Below are 12554 nucleotides of genomic sequence, written 5' to 3'. Positions count from 1 at the left end.
AAATTATTGTATTTATTTCAGACATACTTGGAATATTAAATTAATTGTTCTTTTGTTATAAAACACATACATATAAACAAATTACATCCTCGTGTGTGCGTTATGATGCAATATACGTTATTGATTATCGCTTGGAAAAAATGCAAAAACGCTGAAAAGTCAAAACCCGAGACGTGCACACAAACCCAGCTGTGCAGCGGTAGAGAGACGATGATGAACACGCACCAACGACGGAGACAGCGGATCCAGATCTAGATCTGGAGACAACGCAGAGACGTACAGTGCAGTGTAGCGATGGCGTAGCGGTGTGGCACAGCAATGCAGATCCAGCAAAAGAATTTGGTCGCAAATGAAAAAGACAGTTAAATCCAAGGTGGGGAATACACTCAACTTTCAATTGCACTATTTATATTCTCCAAATTGAAAAAAATGCACCTATTTGGTCCCTTTCCGTTTTTCCGTCCAAACTTCTTCCCGACGGCAGTGATGTGGTAATGGATTGCCACACTAGTACTCAACGACACCGTTCTCCCCAAACTACTAAATTCATTTAAAGCAGCCTCCACCAGATTGCTATTGTTTCCATCAACAAAAGCAGCAATATCTTTAGAGAAAGAAGAAGAAGAACGGTTACTCTTTTCCTCATGGCCTTCATGTTCCTCTGCTGCTTCTTAGAGTTCTTTCTTCTTACTTCCAACCTCCTTAGTGTCTGCAACTCCTTCCTCTTCCTCCACTCTTCCTCTGTCTCCATTAGAAGGAAACATGTTCTTATCAGATTCGTTGTGCAAGGCATTGGCATGTTATTAGAGTAACCCCCAATATCTTGATTATTATTATTACTGTTGTTATTATCTTCATCTCTGATGAGGGGTTTTGAGAATGAGAATTCGGGTATTGATGTTGTTCTCTTGATCTTTTTCGCTGTTAGGTCCACCCAAAACGACCGTTCATTGAAAGACTAAGGCTCAGCTCAATCTCTTGTTCTGCATCTCCATCACCATGGCGATGTTGTTGTTGTTGTAGCTCATGATGGTGATGATGGTTCACGGACATGAACCTTTTTAGCAGATCTCTTAGAAAATCGCTCATGTGAGTTCTGCTGTTCTGTCTTTCCTCAACAACTTGTTCCATTAAAGAATTTGGGATTGAAACAACAAAAAAGAAGAAAAAATGTTACCTTTTTCAAGGAAGTAAGAATACACAGATGGCTCAGAATTTACGAGGACTTGAAAATTGAATTTTGTTTTTAGTAGGTAACTGAAAATTGGTGATGAACTAGAAGAGAAACAAGGTCAAATCAAATGGTTTTTGTACCCATGCAGTGAGTGAAAACAAACAGGGAAAAAAATGAACAGGGAAGAAGAAGAAGAAAGAGTGGTGCGCTACTTCTGCAGTTAGGGTTAAAAAGGGGCTCAGGGATCACATTGGATTAAACACTTTCAATTGCTACGTCATGTAACCGTTAGACACTTCAGCGTGGCAATCTATTGCCACATCACTGCCGTCGGGAAGCAATTTAGATGGAAAAATGGAAAGGGACCAAATAGGTACATTTTTTTCAATCTCGAGGATATAAATAGTATAATTGAAAAGTTAGAGATTAAATTGGTGTATTTTGTGAATCTCAAAGACTACTTTGGAATTTAACTCAATAAATAAATGAATGAAAAAGAAAAAAGAGTATTGCTACGGTAGTAGGATTTGAATTTTTTTTTTTTACCAATGACTCCAAGAGAAAGGGCCAAAGCCATAAAATCTCTTAACACACTTACACACCAGAACATGATTTTCAAATTTTGTACTTTGTGAATATATTTGCTCACCAATAAATTGTTTTTTTTTTGTTTTATTAAGATTTATTTTTTATCTATTTTATTTATTTATTTTTTATTTTTATCATATATGATACTTATATTTAAAATATTTATATAAATAAATTATAATTTAAAATAAATATATGTTAAAAGTTTGTCACATTATTTTTATTGAAGTATGAATTTTTATTTGTTCATTATGATCAATTTTTTGTTAGAGAATAAATAAATTGGTCATTTTTGATATATTTCTTATTATTTAACTTTTGAATTTATACTTTGATAAGATTATAAAATATTGAATAATGTAGTATTTTAAATTTGGATGATATTTTAAAATTTATATTACACTATAATTATGTTTTAGTGTGTCATCTATTTATATTTATTATTTTATTATAAAACAGTTTTTTTCAGTTAAACCACGGTTGAACCAGTAAACTAACAAACTAATAACTAAAACGGTTTAATGATCGATCCAATTTTCAGAACATTGGTATAATCATGTGGTTGTGGAGGTAGACTCAGTGGCCACAGTAAAACTCGTTTTTTATGATAATATTGATTTGCATTCTTCTCAAGTCTTTATTTTAACAATTAGGGAGAGGTGCAATAGTCTAATCAATTAAAAAATACAACATGAGTTCTGAAAAATAAACTCTTGCACAAATAAAATGACTCATTATAGTTAGAGTTTACTTTTTGGATGTCATGCATTCTTTAATTTACTTTTTTTTATCTCTTTTCTTATCTCTTTATAGTTTAATTTACTCATTTTATTTTCAAGAACTCAGTTATTTTTTTTTTTGCTTTTCTTTAAACTTTAAGCTCTAATCTGTTAATAAAATATAGGTAAAGTATACTTTTTGTTCCTGAAATTTAACAAAAGTTTTAAAAATACTCCTAAGTTTTATTTTGTTTCAGTTTTGTCCCAAAAGTTTTTGATTTGTAACAAATATATCATTGACGGCTAAATCTTCAAAAAATTTAAGACCAATATAACAATAATGCATAAAAATTATGCTTAATTTGCTTGTGTTGAGGGTTGTTCTTATGAAATTGTTGTTAAATTGATCTTAAATTTTTTGAATTAGCCGTCAGGGGTATATTTGATACAAATCGAAAACTTTTGAGATAAAATAAAACTTAAGGGTATTTTTAAAACTTTTATTAAATTTTAGAGACAAAAAATATACTTTACCCTAAAATATATTATATGATTATGTTCGACTTTAAATGCTTATAATCAATAATTGCATGAAGTTAGTCTCAGGCAAGCTTGTCCAAGTCCTTGGAGAACTTAGTTAAATTTGTTGAAGTTTACCTAGTGATTGGACAAATTTGCCCTCACGCTGGAAAAAAAAAAGATAGATTAATTTTTTTAAAATTAAAGTTTTCTTTAATTTTTTTTTTTGTTACATGAGTTTTTTATTTCATAAAAAAGTCCTTGTTGCGGTCCCGTAATTGAACTCCAGGCCTTGTTGTCATTATTTGTGGATTTGGACCTACAGTATTTTGTTTGCAAGGCAAGCAGATGATACATGCCAGTAAAAAAAAAAAAAGCAGATGATAGATGGTTTTCGTTTTTTTGGTGTCTTGACTACACATGGTGTGAAAGGAGAATTTGTAAGATAAGAAAATGCAAGCCACAAATATGCGAAAATCCACGATCATCTAATAGTGAATCCAAAAAAATGATATAACAAAAGGATGAGAAATGTTGTAGAATAAATAAATAAAGAAGACTATAGTATTAATATTCACTATAATTACTATCTCAATATAATAAGAATGATTAATATATTTGCTAATATTATTATTGTAACTTAAGACTACAGAAAAAGAACTTATATTATAATGTAAGGAGAGAGAAAGAGAGAAATATTTTTGTTTTATTGCTTGTGTGTAACATCAACGGAGGTTAACCTCCTATTTATAAGCATATAGAAAGAATATTTTCTACCTTCATTAATTTCATTCTCTCTTGAGAATGTAAGTCTCATATAGGAAATGGGCATCCACGTCTCATTCCTATCACAACACTTCCCCTTGAATGACTATTTAGGATTATTGCCTCATTAAAACCTTACTAAAGAAAAACCCAATGGGAAAAAACCTTAGTGAAGGAAAAAGAGTACAATATCCTTTGTGAAGAGGACTGCCTCATTAAAAACCTTGTCAAGAAAAACCCAATGGGAAAAACCTGACCAAAGAAAAAAGAGTTCAGTCTCCCCCTTTTGTCGACATCATTTAATGTCTCGAAATCGACGCATTCCAATCTCATGTACCAATCTTTCAAAGGAGGATTTTGGGAGTGACTTTGTGAACAAATCTGCCAGATTTGTCACTTGAGCGGATCTGTTGGACATCAATTGTCCCCTGATTTTGAAGATCATGAGTGAAAAAGAATTTGGGAGAAATATGCTTTGTTCTATCGCCTTTGATGTATCCGCCTTTAAGTTGAGCAATGCATGCTGTATTATCTTCAAACAGGACAGTTGGAGCTATCTTATGATCAATCAGTCCACATGATGACAGAATATATTGAATCAGACTCCTCAGCCAAAAACACTCGCGACTAGCTTCATGAATCGCCAGTATTTCAGCATGATTAGAGGAGGTTGCTGCTATCGTCTGTTTTGTGGACCTCCATGATATAGCTATACCACCATATGTGAACAGGTATCCTGTTTGAGATCTCCCTTTATGTGGATCAGACAAGTATCCGGCATCTGCATAGCCAACTAGTTGTGACTTGGATCCATAGGGATAAAACAATCCCATATCAACCGTTCCATGAAGATATCGAAAAATTTGTTTGATTCCACTCCAATGTCTTCTGGTTGGAGAGGAACTATATCTTGCTAGTAAATTCACCGCGAATGATATGTCAGGTCGCGTATTATTAGCAAGATACATTAGCGCTCCAATGGCACTAAGATATGGTACTTCAGGACCAAGGATATCTTCATTCTCTTCTTTAGGACAGAATTCATCCTTTTCCACATCTAAAGATCTTATAATCATTGGGGTACTTAATGGATGTGACTTATCCATATAAAATCTCTTTAAGATCTTTTCTATGTATGTTGTTTGATGAATAAAGATCCTATCTTTTGTATGCTTGATCTGCAGGCCGAGACAAAATTTAGTCTTTCCAAGATCTTTCATCTCAAACTCATCTTTTAGAGTTTTTATAATTGTTGGAATCTCTTCAGGAGTCCCAATGATATTTAAATCATCAATGTACATAGCAATTATAATGAATCCAGATGTAGTTTTCTTTATGAAAACACATGGGTATATATCATCATTCTTGAATCCATTTTTGGCCAGATACTCAGTAAGAGGATTATACCACATTCGTCCAGATTGCTTTAGACCGTATAAAGATCTTTGCAATTTAACTGAGTATAACCCTTGTGAATATTCATTGGATGGTTTAGATATCTTTAGTCCTTCAGGGACTTTCATATAGATATCCCGATCTAATGAGCCGTATAAATAGGATGTTACCACATCCATTAAATGCATATGCAGTTTATGATATGCAGATAAACTGACTAAATAACGCAATGTTATTGCATCCACTACAAGGAAATATGTTTCTTCATAATCTATACCAGGTTTTTGTGAAAAATCTTGTGCCACAAGTCAGGCTTTGTAGCGCACAACTTCATTTTTCTCATTTTGTTTTCTCACAAATACCCACCTGTATCCAACAGGTTTTACATCTTCTGGTGTATGAACTACAGGTCTAAAGACTTCACGTTTTGCAAGTGAGTCTAATTCAGCCTTCATGGCTTGTTTCCATTTTGGCCAATCATTCCTTTGTCGACATTCTTCGACTGATCTTGGCTCAAGATCCTTACTTTCATACATGATATTTAACGCCACATTATATGCAAATATTTCATTGACAATTGTCTTATTTTGGTCCCATTTCTCTCCTGTAAAGACATAATTTATCGAGATCTCGTCATTTTCACAATTTTTAGGTACCTGAACATCTTCTGGAGTTAAAACTATATCAGAATTTTGGACAACTACATGTGTCTCTACTATGTCTTTTTCAACAGGAATTGTATTTACCTCTTTTCTCTTTCGAGGATTTTTGTATTTGGAACCGACAAGCCTGCCACGCTTTTGGCGTGTATTTGCTTCGGTGGCAATTTGTCCAACTGGGACATCAATTCGAATTGGGGTATTTTTTGCTGGTATATAAGATTTGGTTATCCTCTTTGTATCGGAAAATGCATCAGGCAATTCATTTGCTATTCTTTGCAAATGTATAATATTCTGAACTTCTAGTTCACATTGCCTTGATCGAGGATCTAAATGCATCAAGGATGATGCATTCCAATTAAGTTCCTTTTTAGGAAACTTATTCTCTCCCCCTAATGTTGGAAATTTTGATTCATCAAAATGACAATCTGCAAACCGGGCTTTAAATACATCTCTAATTTGTATCTCAAGATACCTCACTATAGAGGGAGAATCATATCCAACATATATCCCCAATTTTCTTTGGAGTCCCATTTTGGTGCGATTAGGTGGTGCAATGGGAACATATATCGCACACCCAAATATTCTTAAATGGGAAACATTTGGCTGCTGGCCAAAAGCTAATTGCATAGGAGAGAATTGATGGTAACTCGTTGGCCTCAAACGAATAAGTGCTGCAGCATGTAAAATAGCATGCCCCCAAATCGAAGTTGGGAGATTTGTTCTCATAAGCAAGGGTCTAGCAATTAATTGGAGGCATTTAATAAGTGATTCTGCTAACCTATTTTGTGTGTGAACATAAGCTACTGGATGTTCAACACTTATTCCATTAGCCATACAATAAGCATCAAAAGCTTGGGAAGTAAATTCATCAGCATTATCAAGACGAATTGCTTTGATTGGATTTTTTGGAAAGTGTGCTTTTAATCGAATAATTTGAGCCAGTAATCTCGCAAACACCAGGTTGCGAGAAGACAATAAGCACACATGTGACCATCTCGAAGATGCGTCTATCAGGACCATAAAATATCTAAAAGATCCACATGGTGGATGAATAGGTCCACATATATCACCTTGAATCCTTTCTAGGAATTCAGGGGACTCAAATCCAATCTTTACTGGTGATGGCCTTAAAATTATCTTTCCCTGAGAATATGCAGCACAACAAAATTCACTAGTCTTAAGAATCTTCTGGTTCTTTAGTGAATGTCCATGGGAGTTTTCAATAAATTCTCCTCATCATGGTTGTTCCCGGATGACCCAATCGGTCGTGCCAAGTTATGAATTCATTTGGGCTAGTAAACTTCTGGTTTACAGTGGCATGTGATTCAATTGCACTAATCTTGGTATAATACAACCCAGATAAAAGTGAGAGTAACTTTTCTAATATAACATTTTTATTTGAATCATGAGTTGTGATACATTAATACTCATGATTTTCCTCATTCATAATCTCAATATGATATCCATTTCGGCGAATATCTTTAAAACTCAACAAGTTTCTTCGGGACTTGGTAGACAATAGTGCATTATTTATTATGAATTTTGTTCCTCCAGGAAACAAAATTATAGCTCTTCCGGAGCCCTCTATCACATTGCCTGAACCAATAATAGTATTAACATATTCTTCTTTTGGCACAAGATGGGTAAAATATATATCACTTTTGAGAATGGTGTGCGAACTTGCACTATCCGCAAGGCATACATCTTCATTATATATCCTTGCCATTTTCTTCAAAGACAAATAATAATAATAAAATGAGTAGTATGTACAATTAAATTGAATTCTTGATCGGAATCATTTTTCCAAGAAACATTGTACATAAAAATAATGTCATATACTAAAATTTTATTTTAAAACATGACACTTTTAATGATTTCAAAATTCATAAACATTAATATTTCATTATTTATATACATCATATTTGAAACTTAAATACATAGAAAATAAAATTTAACAATAAGTTCTTTACATTATTTATTTACATGAACACTTAACAATCTCACACATTAAACTATTCCATCATTGATCAAATGACCAATATTTCCTTCGGGATCCTCAAAGAAATCAGATACATCATAATGAGTGGTGAAATTTTCAGCATCATTTGAAACGAAATTTGATTCTTTTCCCTTGTCATCCTTTTTTAAAGATGCCTGGTAAAGATCGACTAGGTGCCTTGGGGTACGATAGGTACGTGACCAATGGCCCTTTCCACCACAATGGAAACACTTATCCTCTGTTGATTTATTCTGTCCGATATTTCTTTCTTTATCCCACTTCTGGTGAGATCCTCTCTTTTAAATATAATTCCTTTTCCTTCCATAATTTTTCTTGTTATTAAAACCTTGCCATTTACCTCTTCTGGGGTAATTTGCCGCATTTACTTCAGGAAATCGGGCGGCGCCAGCTGGGCACGCTTCATGATTTTTCAATAGTAACTCATTGTTGTGTTTAGCAACAAGAAGGCAAGAAATTAACTCAGAATATTTTTTAAACCCTTTTTCTCGATACTGCTGCTACAGGAGCACATTCGAGGCATGGAAGGTTGAGAAAGTTTTCTCCAACATACCATGATTGTAACACCCTAACTACCAAAGCTCACACTTCCGGCTGCGCGACTCTGATAGTTCGGACATTACGACGACTTTTATATTATTTAATACTAAAATATGAGTCTGTTTAAAACTTTAAAACGCAATACCGATCCAAAAATACTTTTATCCGATATCATACATCCATAAATACCATACAACTTACAAAACTCATAAAGAGTACATCCATATATATATACATAAATATATATAAATGATATTACAAACATAATACAATAAAATTCCTATCCCTCTTACAGATTATATCAAGATAAAGGCGAGGGTGCAGTAAACCATAACTAAAACAATACAGAGCATCACAACAAAAATTAAATAAGCTCTTCGTAACTTCTGCGCCCATATCCTGAAAGGGGAAAAATGTAGGGGGGTGAGAACATCATCCTCGAAAGGGTTCTCAGTAGAGGGTTTTTGAGAATTACTGTAATAGGATACTTGAAGATAACCGCACCAGTGATTCATAACCGTCTTATGCCTCCTTTCAAAAACAACGGTTTACAATGAAAGTAAAGTCGGAAATCTTTTCGGAAAGAAGAACGGTTCAATTCTCAAAAACTCGAAAGCCTTTCAAAACAGTTTATCTATGCGGAACCAAAATAGCCTTTCATAATTTTATTCCAAACCAGAAACACAAAAGTGAAATCAACCATCGGTTCACCTCATTCCAACCACGGCCCTAGGCCCAAACAATCCAACCAACAACCAATCACCACAATCCAACAGAGTCCCATATGCAAACACAGATAGAAAGTTCAAGTACAAACAAACAGTTATTTCAAGTAGAACAGTTAGCAATTAATCACATAGGCAAACCAAGTATAATATGCACACCCAACCAATGTCACACAAGTGCATATGATGCATGCCTGTCCTTAGTGGCTGATGATATCATATGTCGGTTACCAAGCCAACCCGACGTGTCCGGTAGCTAACCCGGACACAGTCTCTCTGTTGCGCTTTATTATCATTAGAGGGTATCTGCGCCCTGTCGCCATTAGAGGGTATCTGCGCCCTGTCGCCATTAGAGGGTATCTGCGCCCTGTCGCCATTAGAGGGTATCGGTGCCCTGTCACCCTTACAACCAGAGAGAAAACACAAGCATACTCGCATACAACATTCATCTCAGCCATCCGGCTTAAATTCACAATTCATTCGATTGCATACATGCATTTGTACTTAACCATGGATCACCATCCATCTCAGCCATCCGGCTCACGGTTCAATCCAGAACCAGCCAATTTATCAATAAATACAGCCCTTCGGCTTAAGTTCATAATTCATAATCAGCCATACGGCTCACAACTCATTCGGCAATCAGCCATAGTTCAATAGCATACACGGCCATTCCGGCTCACAACAAAACAACACTNAAGACTCGGATTTTATAGAAATTTCGACAGCACCTTCCCTAAAACTTGGACTTTTGCCACCCGGTTCGGGTCCCAACTAAACCGTTTCTCATTCCTTTTCAACAGCTCAAAACCAGAAATCAATTCAAAAGCAAGCTAAATCCGACAGGCCTCAATGGCATACCTCAAGGAAACCATTTCAAAAATCAACTCAATATCAACCGATTTAACTCATTTATAAAGCTTTAAAGAATCGGTTCCGCAATAAATCATTTATCAAAACCAGAGCAATTAAAGCAACCCCGGCTGGATTTCAAGAGCATTCTATCTTTCACATCATCAAATAATTGACTCAATTCAAACCAATCCTCAACGGATTAAACTCATTTCAAATATTTAAAGAATCAACTTCAAACATTACATTTCACAAGCCACACAACAATTCAGCCAAGCCAACATCCATAATCGTTCAAGTCAATCAAATAATACATAAGGCAGATACAATCACTAATTACACCATATCTCACATCAGTATCCATATGTAATAATTCCAATAATAAACTGTAGTTTTCGGAAAGCGCCCCTACCTCAAAACACAAATTCCATAACTCAAACGCGTCACCGAGTCCTTTCCGCATCGACCCGAAATCAACAATCAAAATCCCGGCTACCAAAACCTCAGCTCCAAACCATTTTCTCAGCAACCACAACGACTCTAATCACAATATATAATAACCGAGATTAACTCTCATAACAACAAATGCTACAACTCCTCAACGTATAATAGAGCAGTAACTGGAGGGCTTTCAGATCGAAACGCTTACCGAACCGAAGGAACGGCTGAACCGAAACAACGGTGGTCTCCGAACCGGTTCGGCGGCAGCCCCAGGAGCCATCCTAGGCGGCAACGGTGATCAGACTCCGGCGACTGAAATCAATATGCAGTGATTGTAGTGTTTCCGAAAACTCAGGAGAAACAAAACCCAATACTTAAAACCTTACCGGCAGGATTCTCCGGTGACGGCAGAAACAGCCAGAGGCTTCGGCGGCGGTCCCAGAAGTCACGGAACCACTCCCGGCGGCCGGAGTCACAGAGATGCAGCTCCTTTCTCCGGCAGCGACACCTGCGGTGGCATGAATCCCTTTTTGCCGGCGGCGGTTAGGGCTTGCCATCATCAACAGCAGCGAGCTCAGATGGTGGCAGCGGTGTGAGGCGGCGGTGCACGGAACTCCTCCAGCGGCAACGAGGGTCGAGCTTCTTCTCAATCTGTGGCTCGCAGCTCGCGGTTCCCCTCTCAACGGCGTTCTTCTTCCGTTCGCGCCTCCAACGGCACCGGCAAAAGCCGCTTCTGTGCAACGGCAAGGAAGCTCGCGACAGTGACAGGCGGCGTCAGATCCCAGCACTGGCGGCGGCACGGCGTGAACCCTCCTCGCGAGGCCTTCCCGTCAGTCTCTTCCCCTCTGATTGCAGCTCCGTTCTGGATCTCTCTTCCCTCGGTGTGCAGCAGCAACGGCACAGCGTGGAGCACAATGGCACAGTGCGACGGCGGTGGTGAAGCCCGACGCGCTGGTGCGGTTCTCCTCCCTCCCCTTGTCTTCTCCTCCTTCGGCCAACCGTGCTTTGTGGGGGTGTGTGTGTTGCGTTTCTTCATTCCTTCATCTTGCAGCTGCTGCTGGGTAGTTTTGGTTTGAGGAAAAGGGAAAGCAAAATTGCGTTGCTGCTGCTAGGTTGGGTGAGGAGGAAACCAGGTCGGGTACGGGTTATTGGGTTAGGGTTTCATTTTCAAAAATTAGGGTTAGGGGCATTTTAGTAATTTCACTTAAAAATAGAGATAATATAATAATTAGAAATAAATTCTAATCCAATAATAATAATATATAAAATACTATTTGTTCATCAACTCTACAATTATTTTCAATAAAATGCCCAAATCAAATAATAAGAAATAATATACTTAATTTCTTCATTTTCCAAAATAACAGTATTAATATTTAAAATATTACTTATCCAATCCAAATCATATAAAATACTTATTATTTTAGTTGGCTTTATCCTTCTGGGATGCATTATTTTTAGTCTTAATGGTATCTCCAAGATCCATTGAATCAAGATGAATTTCAGCATCTAGTATCCATGATAAATAATTGTTTCCAGATATATCAAGAGCATTGAATTCAAGATGAGAGAGTTTCGACATAATGAAAATTTGTTACCTGAGTCTTCCTAAAAATTTGATCAGAGTCTCCTGCTGATAACGTGTTGTAGAATAAATAAATAAAGAAGACTATAGTATTAATATTCACTATAATTACTATCTCAATATAATAAGAATGATTAATATATTTACTAATATTATTATTGTAACTTAAGACTACAGAGAAAGAACTTATATTATAATGTAAGGAGAGAGAGAGAAATATTTTTGCTTTATTGCTTGTGTGTAACATCAACGAAGGTTAACCTCCTATTTATAAGCATATAGAAAGAATATTTTTCATCTTCATTAATTTCATTCTCTCTTGAGAATGTAAGTCTCATATAGGAAATGGACATCCACGCTCCATTCCTATCACAACAAGAAAATCTTACTTTTATTCTTCCGCACACGATTATGTTATATTCATGCAACCATGAAATATATACTTGCATATTTATCTTCATTATTAACTTCTTAAGGGAAAATAATTCAACTACAAAATGATTATCAAAATATTTTTTATATAATTAATAAAGGTTGTTTCATTGTATCAAAAAAATAATTTTAATTTTATA

General features: G+C 35.8%; 1 long non-coding RNA gene across 1 annotated transcript; it reads right to left on the bottom strand.

The window, feature by feature from the left end:
• Positions 8733–10901, bottom strand: LOC110266494. Its single transcript, XR_002353900.1, has 4 exons — positions 10784–10901; positions 10606–10709; positions 10369–10496; positions 8733–8778 (listed from the first exon to the last, which is right to left on the bottom strand). It is a non-coding gene; the product is annotated as an uncharacterized LOC110266494 (long non-coding RNA).

This window comes from Arachis ipaensis, chromosome B09, assembly GCF_000816755.2.
Source record: "Arachis ipaensis cultivar K30076 chromosome B09, Araip1.1, whole genome shotgun sequence".
In the NCBI taxonomy this organism is placed as follows: domain Eukaryota; kingdom Viridiplantae; phylum Streptophyta; class Magnoliopsida; order Fabales; family Fabaceae; genus Arachis; species Arachis ipaensis.
The sequence above is the reverse complement of the archived record's forward strand: the minus strand, read 5'-3'. Positions and strand labels throughout refer to the sequence as shown.